This window comes from Pinus tabuliformis, chromosome 6 (assembly GCF_031772625.1).
Source record: "Pinus tabuliformis cultivar Carrire ecotype Pingquan chromosome 6, CPIR1, whole genome shotgun sequence".
Taxonomy (NCBI): domain Eukaryota; kingdom Viridiplantae; phylum Streptophyta; class Pinopsida; order Pinales; family Pinaceae; genus Pinus; species Pinus tabuliformis.
Window position 1 is genome coordinate 1,719,730,943 of NC_142292.1, and position 21,365 is coordinate 1,719,752,307.

A 21,365-nucleotide genomic window follows, 5' to 3' on the forward strand; every position below is an offset into this window, starting at 1 on the left:
GACTGAGAGGTTTCCTTATCTGAATCCGAGGTAGAGGATTCATGATTCCTTTTCTGAGAGATTGGCTGGACAGACAAATCCTCAGGGACGGCTGAGGGTGGATCCTGTGCCATCTTTGTTTCCACTCCTTCCTCACTCTCCTCCTCTTCATCTGAGCTGAAGTCAAAATCGTCCATGGGGGGAGGGTCATGAGGCTTCCAGCTTTTGGATTTCTGCTTAGGATTGGCTTTCTTCTTTTGGGCAGGCATCGAGGGACAAGAGCTCTGAAGGTGCCCTGTGTGATGGCAGTTGCGGCAGCGGAAGGCTGTGTTCTCGTAATCCAAGTTCTGAGTCCAATGGAAGTCTCCAATTTTGAGATTGATCTTGTCAGGGAGACCTTTGCTCATGTCTATTTCTGCACAGATTCTGGCAAAGGTGTATAGGCCCTTTTCCCCTCTAGAAATGTCAGTGTCTAGAAAGCGGCCTAGAGAATTGCCAATCCCTTGGAATACAGCAAAATGCCATAGATGCGCTGGGAGATTAGGAAGTCTGACCCAGATTGGGAGCTTGGTGATGATTGTTGTAGATGGATCGAAGTCTGGGAACCAGGGGGTGAGGAATAAACCTGCTGAGCCCCAAAACCATGGCCCTGCTTTTAAAGCTTTTTGGTAGTCCTCATCAAAAGCAAACACTGTAATGAAAAAGCCCTTTGAGCATAACAAAACCTGACAATTGTTGGTCCAGTTAGAGTGAATCCATTGGTAGAGGTCTGCTGTGCGTGGCCATAGCCCATTGAACCTGCAAATAATGCCATGCTCTGCATACTTTTGGGTTTGCTCATCCAGCGTTGGATGCACTATTTCAATGGAGGGGGTTTCCTCCAGTTTGTCCACCAGAAAAGGTTTGGGAGCCTGAACTGGTGGAACTGTCTTCTCCTGCTTCTGTGCATGGACAACATCTTTGTATGAAAATGCCTTGGCTGAGGATGACTGTCCTACAGCTCCCCCTCTCAAACGAAGGGCAAAAATAATGGAGGCATTTCTCTTAATGCTGTAAAAAGAAAGGGGGTAGAGATCCTCAAGTTGTTTACCTTCGTGGAGAAGTCGTTGAGCTGCAGAGGGTATCCCCAGTTTGAGTTCCAAAGCATGCTTGAGGTCCTGCACTAGATCCGATGAGCTCACCCATTGTAGCAGAGTTTTGCCAGAGATGAGTTTGATTTGGATCTGAAACAAGGCAGAAATATCAGAGTTCCTCTTTCCTCTGCAGATCTGAGACGAGAGGAGGCAGGAGCTTTGCAGGGCTTTCTTATTCTGAACTTGCCGCAGGGGCATGTGAGGAGATGATGGGAGTATCCCATCGTCATTGAGTCTGTCGTTGCTGTTCGCCCCATAAAGCATCCAGATGGACCATCCAGGCAGATCCAGGGATCTGAGGGAATTCTGAAGATTAAAAACAGAGTATTGGCTATTCTTGGGGGACAGAGGAGGTAGTAATAAGGTTGAGCAACCTTCCAGGTCATAGAATGTCTTCCCAGTAGCCGCCACCTGAGGAGAAGCATGAGTATAATCTGCCTGTTCGTCCTTAACTATTGCGTTTGCAATCTGAAGGGGGCGGCGGGTGCGAGACGCAGCAACAGAGGGCCGCAAACTGGCTACCCCAGAGACCCGAATAGAACATAAAGGAGAGAGGGGGGCGCTCAGAAGAAATTGGAAGACCTGCAGATCACCGTTGAAGGGGGAAGCCAGCGCTCCAAGACTGAATCGCGCGTCTCCATCAACAGCCGGGCCGAGCAGAGGCCAGACGGCGACCGAAGGAAGGGAGGCGGCATCAAGGTTGTTAGGGTTCATCGTTCAGCCTTAGAAAAAAATCCTCGGGTTTTGCCAAAAATAAATATCTAGTCAAATATAGCTGTTAAATAACCTGATCTCTCTATTTATATTGCAACCATGATCTAGTTCTTCAACTTCCCTCTCTAATTAGCCATTTCTTGGTCAAATATAGCGGTTAGATAACTTGCTCTCTATTTATACTACAATCATGATCTGGTTCTTCAACTTATCCTTACAATAAATTATGATGCGATTTCCGCCAAAAACTCTTCTCAAAATTATTTTTAAAATATAAAAAAAATAATTAAAATATATATATATATATATATACATTTTTCTCATCTAATTTACATTTAATATATCTAAACAAAACGAAAATGTACTAATTTAATTTGAGAGGAAGCATTGATAATTTAATATATCTAAACAAAACCAAAATATACTAATTTAATTTGAGAGGAAGCAATGATAAGTTGAGCTGAATTGACATGGAGGATTGTAGACGATTAGAAATGAGTGAACGACACGTTTGGCATGGCAAAGCCACAAAGAATGTCACTACCATTGAAAAGGAAAGGGTGGTTTGGCGTACTACTCAATTTCTACGTCCATTATTTAGATTCCTTTGGATTTTCACGCCGCTGCGCGTGCTCTGCACGCAATCCCTGTCCCACTCCAAAAGTATTTCGACCACTCGTCTTGCCATGGCGGGCCTATGGATTATCCGCTTCTCCATCTATAAATGCCACGCAAAGTTTTGCTTTCTCACACATTCAAGAGTTTCTGAGAGTATTCAGTTCTGTGTGGTAAGCAATATTGTGCGAAGATGTCTTCTGGGTGTGGAAACTGTGATTGCGCTGACAAAAGCCAATGCACCAAGAAGGGCAACACCTTCGGGTTGGAGCTCATCGTTGAAACCATCAACTTCCAGTACGAGAATATGGAAGGCGCAGAGAACGACTGCAAATGCGGACCAAACTGTAAGTGCAACGGTTGCACCTGCAACAAGTGATGGAGCACATAATATAATTGATTACAATAATTCTACTCCCGTCTCAGTAGACCCTCTATGTAACCTCTGAGGCGGAGTATTGATTATATAATAGATATTGTTGTTTAAGATGTGATGTTGAGGGGTTCTGTAGTTGAATTATACCTCATCTGCAGATCCTTTCAGTAAGTTAAACTATTGAAATTCAAGTGGATATAAATATTTATTATACTGCGTGTATATATCTGTGTTATATAATTGTCTGCCTTATCTTATCATTTTAACAATACTGTGATATTTTATTACTGGCCAGTAACGTAGATCTTCGTTTTCTAGATCATATTGGTATTGATCCATAGCGGTATCTGTATTCTCCCCAGCTATTTCTCCTCGTTTTCTTCATAATACCGTCATTTTCATCATAATATTTCACTCGGCTTTCGGTATAATGAATCACTTTTCTGATTAAGACAGTTGTTATGTTATTGTGGTAATCGTTTTTAAGATATCTATGTTATTATTATTTTTAAATTTAATTTTTGATAATATATTTTTTTTAAATGAGTGTTTTTGTTTTTTAAATTTAATCTATGTTATTTTATATGATCGTAAAGTTTATGATAATGATATTTTTAAAAATAGTGGAGAATGATAAAAAAATAGAAGTTTTTAATAATTTATTTTAAAATTAAAGATAATATATAATTCTATTCCTTTTTCCATCAAAGTGAGTGTTTTTTTTTCCTTCCATGCTGGTGATATTAGCCAAAATTACGTGTGGCTCAAGTAGGGCTAGTTTAAAAATGTAAAAATCAACATTACTATATTATAATATTCTTAATAGTTTTAAAGCGAAACTATTAAAGTGAAACATTGTATTGGATAATTCTTAAGTTTAAAAAAATTGAAAGTTTTGTCATACTAAAAGGATTGAAAAAGAAGTTTCTCATTAAATCTCAATTTCAAACATGTGTTGCAATAAACTTTTTTTTGCAAAAAAAAAAAGTATTTTTATTAATTTTTTTTTTAAGGAACATTCATATGTCACTTGACCTTTTAAAATATCACAATTTTGTATCATATTTTTTTCCTTAAAATTTAGGAAATTTATATAATTTCCCAAAAAAAACTTGAGGTTGTAGCTTTTAGTCACATACATCCCCTAAGTGTGCTTCGCTACATGGACCTTGTAATGACCCCCTTCTAAACTTTAGAAATTAATTTACTAATTATTGCAGATAAAAAAATGTCATTTTTAATTTTGGGATGATTTGCTAAGCCAAGAATGGACATATGTGAATTTATGTTGAACTTGTTTTCATAATATAATGTTATGTTTTATTTTTGTACCATGATTAAGAAGCAATGCAAGAGTAAGCTCACTCAAGTGTAGTTGGAAAATTAGGGTGAGGTAGTTACTCACCCAAACTCCTCCATTGAAAAGCCAAGAAGGTATTGGGAACCTGAGGCAAGAGGAGAGAGATAGCAAAAAGAAAAAAAATAACCTTAGAGTTGGATGAGCCAATGAGGGTTTTGGGATCTGGAGCTTGAGAGCTCATGCTTATGGTTGGGGGCTAAGTCTAGTGGTGATTAGATAGCTTGGAAACTAAGCACTACAAAACTATCCTGTAATAAACTACCCTGTAAGTGAAGCATACTCGGGGGAGATGTAGTAAATCATATTGGTCTCAAGGTCGAGAAGAGTGTTTCTTGGTTTAGTAGTTCGTGGATTTCGGGACAAGAGATAAGTATCTAAATCCTGTCCCTGTGATAATGTTAATCTTGCAGAGAAATACATTTAAGTCCTATAATGCTGAACTGTGTAGTATATAAGTGGTTTTATTTTCTTAGAAAGAAAAAAGCGCATTATGAATTGATTAGTTAATAATTAAACCTTTTCTTATCTTGGCAATATTGAGATGAGCTAAGTTTCTTAAAAGAGCCTAATAAGTTTGAATGCTTAAATCCTGAAGAACCCTTGCTTGAAAAGAGAAGCACAAATGTTGGGTTAGTGCCTTGTTACCGCTGGGAAGCAAAGACGAGATGCACAGTTCCACATCTTGGACAACTTATCAATAGAAGAGACCCAATGTAGAGCAATAATTAATTATACTACAGGCAACTAAACCACTGTAATAGTTCCAAATTAAATTGGCAAACATACTATTGCATGATAACATTTATATAACCACTCACAAATGTAAAAATTGGATACAATTTATTTCACAATATTGCCTGCATGCAATAACTAAATATAATCCTTACTTCAAAGTTAATAACCAGTGGAATCTGGAAAAATTAATCAAACAATGTGTGTATGCAACTAGGCTGGTTAATGGGTAACCCAGTACACTAATGAATTAAAATGATTCTTGTAGCAAAAGCATATAAGAAGCCTTTTTAAAAGAGACTCACTCAGAAATCAAGGAAAGGGCATACGACAGAAATCAGAAAAGCAATAAAGTTCACAGTATGCCATGACAACCATTGTTTTTCCAAGAGGTCTTAGGGTCCAAAGTAAAATTACCTAGAGGACATTCGTATAGGAAACAAATGAGTTAACAATAAGCCTAGAAAACAATGATTCTTTTTACAAGAGATTTAGTTTCTTTTTAAAGAGATTCATCACGACATTCGAATTAGGCACAACTACAAAAAAACGATACTTGAATTAAAAAGTTGAAGTTCATATGCTCTTATCAATTACAGTAAGATAGTCAACCCTCGGGAAGGATAAAATAAAGTGAAAAATAAAACTTATCATTAAATTGTCTCTGTAACTCGAACAAAGGAAACCAAGTCGAGAAACCACAGAGCTCAAATAAATTATAATATTCATCACTGTTGGTGTCAGTATTTGCATACTGCCATCAGTGATCAAAACTCCTCTTTTCATATTCATATTAGGGTCTCGCTTAGAAATTTTTGTCATTCCACCTAGGTCCTCATTCAAAAATTTACTCACTGATGGTAGCCCTAGTAAAAAAACCTCACTCACCTACACTCCATCTACCTCCCTTGACCTTTTCCCATGCCCATTCCTCTCATTTCCCTCTCCCAGGGTTTTGAGGACATTTTTCTTGGTTTCATGACCTCCATGGTTAAATCATCAACAAAACTTGTATCATGATGCTCTTACACCTTCCCCTATCCTTAATATACCTTCCTAAACACTTCCCATCACTCCTATCCCTCAAAATCATCATTTTTCTACAAACCCTAGCCTATTGCTACGCTTTTTGACACTTTGTTAGATGATCCAAAAATACAATTTTATCATAGGTTATAAAATTAGAATAAAATAATTATTAATTTAAGATATTAAATTATCTTAAATTAATAATTATTATTCTAGATGTTTAATTATTTAATGGAGACTTTTAGAATTAGCATATTGTTGTAACTAGATATTACTCTCCAAATGGGTTGTATCTTAGGCTCTATTTTAGGAGATTAGTTAGCTAGTTGGTTTGAATAGCATTTATTGTAAATGGACACTTGTTTTTTTTTCTAGTTAAGACTAACCTAAGTACCCACGGGGGATTTGAACCAGTGACCTATCGCAAGGAATGCCTTGACAGTGCACCCATTCACCGTCAATCCAAAACCCCGTGGGCGTAAATGGACACTTGTTATTTAATAAGTGATCCATAATTAGAGGTAGTTAGGACATGGAGCTTATAAATAGCTCATTGCAAGAGTGTTTGGTAGTTCGGGTGTAAACTCTTGCAAAATCAATTATGTAATTGTTTTTTTCTGATTAATAAAATTACGTGTCTGAGGACACTTCTGCCATTATTGTGGTATCAGAGCTCCAGTAATGATGCAGTGGATTTGAGGAGATTCCAGCTCTACAAGTTCTTGGAAAACTCCATTGAATTGATCAGCAAATCATTGGTATGGAAATTGTACATTTTTGTTTAAAAGGAAAATAAATTTTATCATTGATTTTAGATTTTTTAAAATCTAAAATTCATTTTTTTATTATAAAAAATTGCCTCCTTTCCTAGTTTTTTTACACACTGCCTCATAGTCATCGTCTGACTCTGAATCTGCATCACCTCTACCTCGGTTGCCATACTCATCTTCCAAATCTTCATCATAATCAGCCATTTCATAATCATCCGCTGCATACTCATAATCATCTGGCTGATACTGGGCCATGTCCCTTTGGCGTATTCAAATCTCTCTGTTGAGAATACGCTTCGTCGGATGTACTTAATGTCCAGACCTCTCACTGTGCACAATCTTCAACACCCGCCTGTAAAGAAATATATACACTGTATATATCGAGAAGCCCTGTGAATACCCTTCTGACCCACAGAGACCAGCCGCCCTCTCCAATACAAAAATGAAAACCCCGGTGTGAGATCTTCGGCTTGGATCGGCTTCTACGGGCAGTTCACCGATTGCATTAATACGGGACCAAAGAACTGAAAGCAGGTTTCCTTGAACATATGCACATATGTAGAGTAAATATGTACAGCAGATGACCATGTTACGTTCTTTTAATTGGACGACATTATCCTATAGTATGACAAACATATACCTTCGAAGTTGCGCTAGTGGATAAATAAGGTTTTGTTATCAAACCATCCTGGGTAAGGCAGAAACGGAAGTGCGTATCTCTCGTTCCCGTTCGCATTGCAAAATGTGAAATACGGCAGAAACCTGTGAGAAATATAATGGCCATACCTTTTTTTCGAGGTTGAAATTGCCTGCAAAACGAGAACGAAATGTTTTCTTTCATAAATGTAGCGGCTGGATCATCTGAGTTTTGGCTTTTCCGCGATGTTTTGGACAGCGATTTTGGCCTTTTTCCATTCAGCAAGTCTAGTTTTGCAGCAAATCCGCCACCGAAAGGTTGAGATGGATTTTTGCCGACGTTTTTAGTACTTCAGCGCACCTCATTTCTTGTAAACAATCAGCATGCAATTTGGTACCAATTGTCATCGAACCGGGAATTGAACACGCAACCAGTCCTTCCTCATATGGTTCCTGAACAGAACGGATCCGCCTTCCAAGAAAATGACTCTCCTTACGTACCTCCTTTGTCTTGAAGTAGCTGCATGGTCGATGGTGGAGTAGCGTTGCTAGTTTGCCAATCAATGAAGCCTGCCAGCGTAAAGCTAAAGTGAAGCCAGCCACCTGCCAGCTTGATCATAAAGTTTTTTTTGTGGGGTAATTTGATGCATATTGTATTTCAAAGAGGTCTGATCACTTTGTAATTTTGGAGAAATAAGGATTTGTAAAGTTTTGGAGTAATAAGGAGTTTTATTTGTAATTTGTAAATTGGGGAGATAAGGTGTGTTGGGTAATTTGTTTTTAAGAAGTTTTTTGGGATCATCACATTGTAACTCAAAGTATTTTTTACTTTGAGGGGGGGTAAATTTTTTTTTACCATATTGTGCAAAAGCACCATTGTAAAAAGTCAAATTTTGAAAGTTGCCCTGTAAAAATTTGAAAAATTGACTAGAGCCAAGTGCAAAGCTCAGTCAATATTCTCCTGTTTTGACGACTATTCGAGGGTCAAGGCCAAGCCCCGATAGATCGTGTTTTTTGCGTGGTGTGTTGTGCTGACTATCTTGTCCTTTCTGTTCTGATTCTTGGTGCGACGCTACAACGCTAAAATGTCTAAGTTGATTAATTTGTTTTCTGATTCCGACAAACTAGAAGGCACCAAATCTTAGAAAACATGGCATCGTCTCATCGAAAGCACACTCATTTACAATGAATTATGGCAGGGAATATGTGATGGAGATGTTAAGCCGAATAAACCCACAGATGCAGATGCACTGGCAAAATGGGAAATCAAGAATGCTAAAGCCTTAGCTCTTATTAAATCGTCTGTGAATGATGAAATGTATGTCCATATAGAAAATGCTTTAGATGCATGGACTGCCTTGAAAACTTTTAAAGACCTCTTTGATACGCAGCCTGAATCAAAGAAGGTTGATCTACAGTTAAAATTGTTGCAACAAAAATTAACTGAAGATGGTGATATTCTTGAATATCTCTCCAGACTTAAGAATATTAGGCAGGAAATTATTAATGCTGGTTTTCCCACAATTGATGATAGCTTTATGATCACAATTGTAATTGCTGGGCTTCCTTCTTCCTATACGCATTTTTTAGAGACTTTACAAGTAACTGGGAAATTAGAAAAACTAAAGTTTGATGAAATTTGTGAAATGTTAAGTCAACATGATAAAACTTTTGGGAAGAAGAAGAAAGTTGGTGAAGATGTTTTTCTCACAGAGGCCAGCACTAGTAAGTCATCAGCAGATAGTTCTCGAGGAAGAGGCAGATGGAATCAGAATCAAGCAGCACATAATCGAGGTCGAAGCAAAAGCAGAGGCAACAATTTTAACAGAGGAGGAAGAAATAATTTTCAAGGTAGAGGAAACAACCAAGGAAGAGGCAATTTTCAAGGACAAGGATATAATAGTCAAGATAGAGGACAATTTCAAATTAGAGGTCAAAGCAGAGGCAGAGGACAATCTTCAGGAAGAGGAAGAGACTTAAGTCAAATTGTGTGTCGAAGATGTAACAAAGTTGGCCATTATGCTGAAGATTGTCGAACTTCACTTAATAAAATTCCCAAGTTTCAGCAGCATTCAACACAATTTGCAAATGATCAAGATGAAGATAACTCAGAATATGTTTTTACTTCCTCACCAGCATCACAACTTTCATCCCATCTTAGAAGTGACTATGAAGATGCCTGGATCTTGGATTCCGGGGCAACTCAGCACATGACTTGTCGACGTGATTTTTTCTGGAATTTTCAAGAATGCCAACTTAATTCCATTTTTCTTGCTAATGATACAAAACATACTCCTTATGGAAAAGGAGTAGTAAAAGTTTTTCTCCCTGACATTGGAGAAAAAATGATTGCCAATGTATGGTATGTACCCAGTTTCAAGAAAAATTTGCTCTCTTTAGGCACGATTCGACAAGCAGGACATCAGGTGATTATGGAAGATGGTTTAGTGAAGATTAATTCAGTGAAAAAGAACTTGAAAACAGTCATGATAGGTTATGAAGATGGAAAACTGTTACGGATGAAAGGGACAGTTATTCCAAGGCATTCTGATTTTGCAGGGGTAGTGACTACAGGTATTTCACCTATGAGACTATGACATGTAAGATATGGACATTTGAATTTTAACAGTCTTTCTCAATTGCAGAAACAAGGAATGGTTAAAGGACTTCCCACATTCAAAAGGGAAAATGAAAAATGTGAAGCTTGCATTTATGGCAAACAAAATCGAGAAAGTTTTCCAACAAGTTCATGGCGTGCAAACAGGTGGCTACAACTAGTTCACAGTGATGTTTGTGGTCCATTACAAACTTCATTTGGTGGTTGCAAATATTTCTTACTATTCATTGATGATTTCAGCAGAATGACTTGGGTTTACTTCTTGAAGAACAGGTCAGAAGCATTTGATAAGTTTAAAATTTTTCGCCAACTTGTTGAAAATGAAGTCAAAGAAAAGATAGGTACTCTCTGGACGGATAATGGGGGAGAATTCACTTCAAATGAATTCAAAACTTATTGCAGTGAAAATGGCATAAGACGACATCTCACTAATGTTTACACTCCACAGCAAAATGGAGTAGTCGAAAGAATGAATCGCACTTTGTTAGGAATGGCAAGATCCATGTTAACCTTCAAGAGGTTAAGTCCAACATATTGGGCGGAAGCAATACATACAGCTGTCTACTTAAGAAACAAATCTCCAACTGCTTCTTTAGACAGAATCACACCTTATGAATCTTGGTTTGGTTTCAAACCTCGAGTTAAACATCTTAGAGTTTTTGGGTCAGTGTGTTATGCCTTAGTTCCTAAAGAAAAACGAACTAAGCTTGACTCAAGAAGTTTAAAATGCACAATGATTGGCTATTCTGATGAGAAGAAAGGGTATCGTCTTTTGACCAATGGAAAATTCATTGTGAGCAGGGATGTCATTTTTGATGAAACAGAGAGTAAGAGTGCTGAAGAAATTGAAAATCTTCTTCACAAATTAGAAACTAAGGGAAGTAAAAGAAATGGAAAAATGCAAAGTCAACCAACTTCACCCAATTGGTATGAACTTGATTTTCCTTCCTCTGAAGATGAGTCATCCAGTCCATCTACATCAACAACATCATCTGGGTCTTCTAGCAGTTCATCCGCATCTCCAAGCAGCAGCAGTTCTTCTGACAGTGATTCTCCACATTCTTCACCTGAACGACGAACATCAGTTTATATTAATCCTCTTTACAATGATGGGGACTTTACAGAAGCGCAAAAAGGTGAGCACCAACTTACGAAATGGGCAGTTCAACTTTTGAAAGATGTCAAGCCTGATGAACAGAATAAAACTGGCACCAGAAGGGCACATAGAGGTGAAGGAAATTTTGCCTTGATAGCAAATGATTTTACTGAACCTTCCACATACAAAGAGGCAGTAAAACATAAAGAATGGCAACAGGCTATGGTTGAAGAATATCAAGCAGTAATTGATAACAACACTTGGAAACTTGTTGATTGTCCAGCAAATGTTAAACCCATAGGCTGTAAATGGGTTTACAGAATTAAGTATAATCAGAAGGGTGAACTTGAAAAGTATAAAGCACGAATTGTCGCAAAGGGTTTTGCGCAGCAGGAAGGCATTGATTATGAAGAAACTTTTGCTCCAACAGCTAAATGGAACACCATCTGATTAACACTTGCATTGGCCGCTCAAAAAGGATGGAAAGTTCATCAAATGGATGTGAAAAGTGCTTTTCTCAATGGGGATTTACAGGAGGAAGTGTATATGACCCAACCACCAGGTTTTGAAGTTGAAGGACAAGAAAATAAAGTCTGCAAATTGATCAAGGCTTTATATGGATTAAAACAAGCTCCCGAGCTTGGTATGCAAAGATGGATGAATACCTTAAGAAAGTTGGTTTTCAACGAAGTGAATCTGATGATACTTTGTATGTGCGACAACAGGGAAAATATTTGGTAATTCTTGTTATGTATGTAGATGATTTGATCATCACTGGAAATCATGATGATCATATTGCACAGGTGAAAAAGGAGTTACATGCAGGTTTTAAGATGACAGATTTGGGATTACTTCACTACTATCTTGGAGTTGAAGTCTTCCAACGTCCACATCATATTTTCATTTCTCAGAGTAAGTATGCCGCAGAGGTTCTTCAGCGATTTGGCATGCAAGATTGCAAGCCCGTTCTCACCCCCATGGAGCAAAACTTGAAACTTTCAAAATTTGAAGGCGGGGAAAAGGTGGACAGTACAACTTACAGACAGTTGATTGGCAGCTTGATTTATTTGAAAAATACTCGTCCTGATCTATCTTATGCAGTCAGTATTCTTTCACGTTTTATGCAGGAACCACGAGACAGCCACTAGAATGCAGCTAAAAGAGTTCTTCGATATATCCAAGGAACAAAAGATTTTGGTCTTCTTTACACAAAGACTAAAAATTTTGTACTTGGTGGATATTCCGATGCCGACTTTGCTGGGAGTATTGATGATCGAGCATCAACATCAGGTTATTTAATGAATATGGGGTTAGCAGCAGTATCTTGGAGTTGTAAAAAACAAGCTACAGTGGCCACTTCTTCAGCAGAAGCAGAGTACATTTCAGCATGGGAAGCAGCATGTGAAATTGTTTGGTTGCGCCGAATTTTGCAGGACTTGGGCATTTCTCAGGGAGAAGCTACATCATTGTTCATTGACAGCCAGTCAGCCATCAAACTTGCCAAGAACCCAGTTTTTCATTCAAAGACAAAGCATGTGGACACCAAGTATCATCATATCAGGTCTCTCATTGCCAAAGATGTCCTCAAACCAGTTTATTGTCCTTCCGAAGATCAGATCTCCGACATTTTCACGAAACTGCTTGGCAGAATAAAATTTACTAAGTTCAGGGATGAACTTGGTATCTGTTGTAATGTATCTTTGGATCATAGTGGGGAATGTTAGATGATCCAAAAATACAATTTTATCATAGGTTATAAAATTAGAATAAAATAATTATTAATTTAAGATATTAAATTAATAATTATTATTCTAGAATGTTTAATTATTTAATGGAGACTTTTAGAATTAGCATATTGTTGTAACTAGATATGACTCTCCAAATGTGTCGTATCTTAGGCTCTATTTTAGGAGATTAGTTAGCTAGTTGGTTTGAATAGCATTTATTGTAAATGGACACTTGTTATTTAATAAGTGATCCATAATTAGAGGTAGTTAGGACATGGAGCTTATAAATAGCTCATTGCAAGAGTGTTTGGTAGTTCGGGTGTAAACTCTTGCAAAATCAATTATGTAATTGTTTTTTTTTTTTTTTTTATTCTGATTAATAAAATTACGTGTCTGAGGACACTTCTGCCATTACACTTTTCTAGACTAGGCCCGTGTTTCACCCTTTTGGACCCCTTCCCATCACTCAATCCTTAAAATTCCAGTTTCCCTTACTTCCTAACATCCCTCCCCACCTCCCAAAATTTTCCTAAGAATTTAAAAGCCCCCTATCCCCTTTATTTCCCTTCATTCTTATAAATTTCCCAAATCCCCTGTTTTGCCTACACTAAACCCTAATTTCCTCTCCCACTGACTTAGGGTTAGCTATGGAATTAGGGACATATGAGAAGATGAGGCCTAAGGAATGTCATTTCAGCAAGTATGAGGCCATTCCAACTCATAAACATCATGCCTCCATCATTTTTCAAGAAGTCATTCCAAGGGACAAATCATTTGCCACACATAGGGTCAATTTTGCTTCAAAGTATGTTTCCAATCAAAATCAGATGAATTTTTCAAAAGTGAGAGAGGTTTTTATCCATAATAGTCCAAGGAAGAAAAACCTCCTTAAGTTTTTACACAGGTGTTATGGTTTTCGAGAAATGTCAAAAATACAGTTTCTATAAGAGAGTTGCTGCACTTCTGGAGCGACCTTGGGAAAATCACTTTTTCTCCTAGATGGAGTCTCCAAATGACTTTCTTGATGAGTCAAATGATAACTAGACAGAAAGAAATTTCTAATGAGCTATCATGAACTCAATTGGAAGTTGAGTAATACCTCCAAAAGTTTTCTTCAAGATCACACTTCATTTTTGCACCCTCATTCTACACTTTTTGACCAGTCTTTGGAGCATTAGTTTTTGAGGTGATATACTTGATCATTTTCAGTTCTTGATAGGTCCATTGTGTATCCAAGACATATATATTTCCAACGAGCTATCATGGGTTCAATTTGGACTTTAGTAAGGCACTCATAAGTCGATTTTAAGTCGACATTGTACGTTTTCTTCTGGCGCTGCGTGTTTGACAAGTCTTGGGAGAATGATGTTTTGGAGGGCCAAATCAAGCCCATTTTGGAAACTAAAGGCATATTTGGAAACTATACTGGATAATATTTCCAATGAGATATCCCAGGCTCAATTTTGACACCGAGAAGGTAATCATAAGTGGGTCTAACGATGGTGCTGCACATTTGACAATTGGCCTAGTTTTTCACTGTTCTTCTCCAAATTTTATTTTTACCTATGGGAAATCAATATTTACTGATGTAATTGATATGATTGATGTAATTATCATTTTTTTACTATTATCTAGGGTAGGTACATTAGGTAAATGGCCTCCATGAGATGTAATGAATCAATTCACTTAAGTTAGAGATGAGTCACTTTGACCACCCTACACTCTAGCTATCAGTTTAGTTTTTGTTGTAACTACTCCTCCTCTCATGGATTCGACCCCTGAGGCTACGATGAGTTGGTTTGAGGCCTATATCATGTAATTTTTCAGTCATTCTGTAGGTTGGACTCCATTGGATATTGTATTAATGTTTCATAATTTGGCATGGAATATATTGGATGAGTTGTAGCTATTTTGGTGGAATTCCTGTGGCATGGTATCTTGATATTGTTTCTTCTTCAGTTACATGTGTGTCAATGTTTTGTACCTTCCATGATCCAACTCACTTCTAAATATGTTTGATTTTCAAGGTGTGATAAGCAGAATACATCTTCTATTCTCTGTTTTGGGAAAATCATCATAATTTCTTTAATTTCTTCAGTTTAAAAAGAATTCATGATTTTCATGCTATTTTTAACATTTCATTAGTCTAATTGATTTCATCACTATACTACAAAGTGTTAAAGTACCTTGCCTACCTTTCCCCATCATATGTCTGCAATTTTGGTTCTCTTTTGCCCTGACCTAGGTCACTCTCTAACCCAATTCACTCATCCAGTGACTACCCTAATCAAAATCAAATCAAACAACCCTCTAAACTTTATATCTAGCCTAAAACCCTAATCCATCTAGCCCTTTCGGCTGTGATCCTTTGGAGAGAGCCCTCTCCGGCTTGGTAGGGATAGCTACCAAGTCAAAACATTGGTTTGTGATTACCTCAGCTGGACTCTTCCTCAGCCTTGGAGATCCGGAGGAGTGATAACAATCACAATACAGTTCTGGGTAATGTCGTAGGCATGATATATCCATTACAAATCCGTGCAGGCTAAAATAACAAAAACCTAGAATCCTTTCTTAGAAATAAATAAGACAATTTGTGACAACACTAAATGCATGATGGAATCATAGAGTACAAACAAGGGCGAGTTGGTTTACTAAAACAGATAACTTCCAACCTGGAACGATTGGAGCCCTTCTTGTATATGTTGGTACTCTTGTAGCATCATGGAGTTGTGTAAGGGAGTCCCTTCCTGTCCACAGGAGGTAGTACAAAGAAAATGGCTCAGTAGTGGAAAATAATCTCTACCACAACCGAAACTGTGAATTTCAGTAAGTAATGGAGGAAAAAGATGAAATTACCTGAGTCCAATGATGGAAAGGAGGATTGAATTGTTGCATCCAGCTTCCTATGGAGCAAAAACGTCTGCTGACAGATTCCCCTGTCTGAAAACGCACTCCATAAGCCTTAATCTGGGTAACAACAGTAGAGAAGTTGAATTAACCTTGGAAAAATTGAATTAACCTTGCAGAAAAAGGAACCTTACCTGTGCTGGGTTATTCTATGATAGTTTCCGACCAAGGACGTTGCCATTAGAATCATACAGAGGGGTTCGACACCACCGGGCTAGAAACATGGCGAGCCTAGCTGGAAAGTCACATAATGAACTACTAAGAGCAAGTCGACTAACTTCATTAACCCTTAAACTCACATCTATTATCGATCAAACAAACAATTCTATCCACTGTCGATCTATTGAGGATCTCGAAGGAGATACATACCGTCGATGGTGCACAGATCTCAACGGGGGGTTGTTGTGTAAGAGATTTGGAGGGTTCGAGAGTATTGTGTGGATCACCTAAATTAACCGGTGGAACCCATGACAAGTCAACAACATATAAATACAAAAATTGCAATGTAACCTTAATACCATGTAGTTTAGCATTAAACGATTGTATGCCTAAGTCTAGGTTACGACAACAAAAATTACACGATCGAATTTATGCCAGGTAGGAATGTTATGGCATTCAATGGTTAAAAAGGAAATACATTGAGCACCATTACAACCATAAGCTATTAAATAAGTTAAACACGCTTATTTAATTACACATGTAATTTTATTATTATTATGGTATTAATGGTAAAATAGTAATTTTGATTAGGAGAGACATTACAGGGGGTAGCAGAGCTTAAGTTCTACACTGTGGACTTGATTGGGTGAAACCAAAACTGTGTGTGTATGTTCACAGAGAAAAAAAGGATAGATCATTATGAGAAGAAGAAGTGGACTTGTTGTCACACCACCAACGAGACCCAGTCCTGAGCATGAATCCATACCGTTAGAGGGAACTAATCATGAGTTATGGATCTAGTTAGAGAATGAATCTCACAACAAGACCGCTGCCATGACAGAAAAAATTCAACAACTTCAGACAGAGATGGTGACTCTTCAAACTGAAAACTAATGGTTGTTACATGCACAAGAGTGTATTCTGAATAGTTTAACGGATAAACATAATCACCGGAATTCTAAGCCAAGCTCTGACAATGGTAATCGAGCAGAATCACACAGAAGAAGGGAGGATACCATAACGGAGGGAAGCCAAAAGCAAGAATCAGAAGGGAATTAGAGAACACAAGGAAGGGAATCTAGAGATACATCAGACAATGATGTACGCAAAAAGGTGAAGAAACGAAAAGTTGAATTGCATGGTGAGTTTAAGAAAATTCAGCCTCCAAGTTAAGATGATGAAATTGAGAAATCAACAGAATCTTGGTTGATAAATATAACCAAGTATTTTCAAATTTACGATTATGATGAAAACTTAAAAGGTCGTCTAGCGGTTTACTAGTTACAAGAAAAGGCTACCCTGTGGTGGGAGGAAGTAAAAGAAGTGCATGTTGTTGATGAAAAATTAATCACCTGGGAAGCGTTCCAGAATTATTTCAAAAATAAATACTTAACAAAATGATTTTATGATGATAAGGCTAAAGAGTTCCACGAGCTGAGGTTGGGACAGTTAACCATGGATGAGTATGTAGCCAAGTTTACTTTATTACTGTGTTATGTACCATACTTACAGAAGGAGAAAGTTTTGTCATACTAAAAGGATTGAAAAAGAAGTTTCTCATTAAATCTCAATTTCAAACATGTGTTGCAATATTTTTTTTTGCAAAAAAAAAAGTATTTCTATTTTTTTTTTTTTTAAGGAACATTCATATGGCACTTGACCCTTTAAAATATCACAATTTTGTATCATATTTTTTTCCTTAAAATTTAGGAAATTTATATAATTTCCCAAAAAAAACTTGAGCTTGTAGCTTTTAGTCACATACATCCCCTAAGTGTGCTTCGCTACATAGACCTTGTAATGACCCCCTTCTAAACTTTAGAAATTAATTTACTAATTATTGCAGATAAAAAAATGTCATTTTTAATTTTGGGATGATTTTCTAACCAAGAATGGACATATGTGAATTTATGTTGAACTTGTTTTCATAATATAATGTTATGTTTTATTTTTGTACCATGATTAAGAAGCAATGCAAGAGTAAGCTCACTCAGGTGTAGTTGGAAAATTAGGGTGAGGTAGTTACTCACCCAAACTCCTCCATTGAAAAGCCAAGAAGGTATTGGGAACCTGAGGCAAGAGGAGAGAGATAGCAAAAAGAAAAAAAATAACCTTAGAGTTGGATGAGCCAATGAGGGTTTTGGGATCTGGAGCTTGAGAGCTCATGCTTATGGTTGGGGGCTAAGTCTAGTGGTGACTAGATAGCTTGGAAACTAAGCACTACAAAACCATCCTGTAATAAACTACCCTATAAGTGAAGCATACTCGGGGGGAGATGTAGTAAATCATACTAGTCTCAAGGTCGGGAAGAGTGTTTCTTGGTTTAGTAGTTCGTGGATTTCGGGACAAGAGATAAGTATCTAAATCCTGTCCCTGTGATAATGTTAATCTTGTAGAGAAATACATTTAAGTCCTATAATGCTGAACTGTGTAGTATATAAGTGGTTTTATTTTCTTAGAAAGAAAAAAGCGCATTATGAACTGATTAGTTAATAATTAAACCTTTTCTTATCTTGACAATATTGAGATGAGCTAAGTTGCTTAAAAGAGCCTAATAAGTTTGAATGCTTAAATCCTGAAGAACCCTTGCTTGAAAAGAGAAGCACAAATGTTGGGTTAGTGCCTTGTTACCGCTGGGAAGCAAAGACGAGATGCACAGTTCCACATCTTGGACAACTTATCAGTAGACGAGACCCAATGTAGAGCAATAATTAATTACACTGCAGGCAACTAAACCACTGTAATAGTACAAATTAAATTGGCAAACATACTATTGCATGATAACATTTATATAACCACTCACAAATGTAAAAATTGGATACAATTTATTTCACAATATTGCCTGCATGCAATAACTAAATATAATCCTTACTTCAGAGTTAATAACCAGTGGAATCTGGAAAAATTAATCAAACAATGTGTGTATGCAACTAGGCTAGTTAATGGCTAACCCAATACACTAATGAATTAAAATGATTCTTGTAGCAAAAGCATATAAGAAGCCTTTTTAAAAGAGACTCACTCGGAAATCAAGGAAAGGGCATACGACAGAAACCATAAAAGCAATAAAGTTCTAAACACAGTATGCCATGACAACCATTGTTTTCCTAAGAGGTCTTAGGGTCCAAAGTAAAATTACTTAGAGGACATTCGTATAGGAAACAAATGAGTTAACCATAAGCCTAGAAAACAATGATTCTTTTTACAAGAGATTTAGTTTCTTTTTAAAGAGATTCATCACGGCATTCGAATTAGGCACAACTACAAAAAAAGGATACTTGAATTAAAAAGTTGAAGTTCATATGCTCTTATCAATTACAGTAAGATAGTCAACCCTCGGGAAGGATAAAATAAAGTGAAAAATAAAACTTATCATCAAATTGTCTCTATAATTCGAACAAAAGAAACCAAGTCGAGAAACCACAGAGCTCAGATAAATTATAATATTCATCACTATTGGTGTCAATATTTGCATACTGCCATGAGTAATCAAAAATCCTCTTTTCATATTCATATTAGGGTCTCGCTTAGAAATTTTTGTCATTCCACCTAGGTCCTATTCAAAAATTTACTCACTGATGGTAGCCCTGGTAAAAAAACCTCGCTCATCTACACTCCATCTACCTCTGTTGACCTTTTCCCATGCCCATTCCTCTCATTTCCCTCTCCAAGGGTTTTGACGACATTTTTCTTGGTTTCATGACCTCCATGGTTAAATCATCAACAAAACTTGTATCGTGATGCTCTTACACCTTCCCCTATCCTTAATATGCCTTCCTAAACACTTCCCATCACTCCTATCCCTCAAAATCATCATTTTTCTACAAACCCTAGCCTATTGCTACGCTTTTTGACACTTTTCTAGACTAGGCTCGTGTTTCGCCCTTTTGGACCCCTTCCCCTCACTCAATCCTTAAAATTCCAGTTTCCCTTACTTCCTAACATCCCTCCCTACCTCCCAAAATTTTCCTAAGAATTTAAAAGCCCCCTATCGCCTTTATTTCCCTTCATTCTTATAAATTTCCCAAATCCCTTGTTTTGCCTACACTAAACCCTAATTTCCTCTCCCACTGACTTAGGGTTGGCTATGGAATTAGGGACATATGAGCAGATGAGGCCTAAGGAATGTCATTTCAGCAAGTATGAGGCCATTCCAACTCATAAACATCATGCCTCCATCATTTTTCAAGAAGTCATTCCAAGGGACAAATCATTTGCCACACATAGGGTCAATTTTGCTTCAAAGTATATTTCCAATCAAAATCAGATGAATTTTTCAAAAGTGAGAGAGGTTTTTATCCATAATAGTCCAAGGATGAAAAAACTCCTTAAGTTTTTACACAGGTGTTATGGTTTTCGAGAAATGTCAAAAATACAGTTTCTATAAGAGAGTTGCTGCACTTCTGGAGCGACCTTGGGAAAATCACTTTTTCTCCTAGATGGAGTCTCCAAATGACTTTCTTGATGAGTCAAATGATAACTAGACAGAAAAGAAATTTCTAATGAGCTATCATGAACTCAATTGGAAGTTGAGTAATACCTCCAAATATTTTCTTCAAGATCACACTTCATTTTTGCACCCTCATTTTGCCCTTTTTGACCAGTCTTGGGAGAATTAGTTTTTGAGGGGCTATACTTGATCATTTTCAGTTCTTGATAGGTCCATTGTGTATCCAAGACATATATATTTCCAACGAGCTATCATGGGTTCAATTTTGACTTTGGTAAGGCACTCATAAGTCGATTTTAAATCGGCATTGTACGTTTTCTTCTGGCACTGCGTGTTTGACAAGTCTTGGGAGAATGATGCTTTGGAGGGCCAAATCAAGCCCATTTTGAAAACTAAAGGCATATTTGGAAACTAGACTGGATAATATTTCCAATGAGATATCCTGGGCTCAATTTTGACACCGAGAAGGTAATCAAAAGTGGGTCTAACGATGGTGCTGCACGTTTGACAATTGACCTAGTTTTTCACTGTTCTCCAAATTTTATTTTTACCTATGGGAAATCAATATTTACTGATGTAATTGATATGATTGATGTAACTATCATTTTTTTACTATTATCTAGGGTAGGTACATTAGGTAAATGGCCTCCATGAGATGCAATGAATCAGTTCACTTAAGTTAGAGATGAGTCACTTTTATCACCCTACACTCTAGCTATCAGTTTAGTTTTTGTTGTAACTACTCCTCCTCTCATGGATTCGACCCCTGAGGATACGATGAGTTGGTTTGAGGCCTATATCATGTAATTTTTCAATCATTCTGTAGGTTGGACTCCATTGGATATTGTATTAATGTTTCAGAATTTGGCATGGAATATATTGGATGAGTTGCAGCTATTTTGGTGGGATTCCTGTGGCATGGTATTTTGATATTGTTTCTTCTTTAGTTACATGTGTGTGAATGTTTTGTATCTTCCATGATCCATTTCACTTCTAAATATGTTTGATTTTCAAGGTGTGATAAGCAGAATACATCTTCTATTCTCTGTTTTGGGAAAATGATCA

The 21,365-nt window shown here is 37.2% G+C and overlaps 1 long non-coding RNA gene and 1 pseudogene across 1 annotated transcript; one reads left to right on the forward strand and one right to left on the reverse strand.

Moving 5' to 3' along the window:
- The first annotated feature begins 2,579 nt into the window (after nt 1-2,579).
- LOC149265664 (metallothionein-like protein EMB30 pseudogene) lies at nt 2,580-3,039 on the forward strand (annotated as a pseudogene).
- Nucleotides 3,040-6,892: 3,853 nt separating this feature from the next.
- Nucleotides 6,893-7,282, reverse strand: LOC149265665 (uncharacterized). The gene is made up of 2 exons (XR_016251900.1): nt 7,018-7,282; nt 6,893-6,986 (listed from the first exon to the last, which is right to left on the reverse strand). It is a non-coding gene; the product is annotated as an uncharacterized LOC149265665 (long non-coding RNA).
- Nucleotides 7,283-21,365: the final 14,083 nt, after the last annotated feature.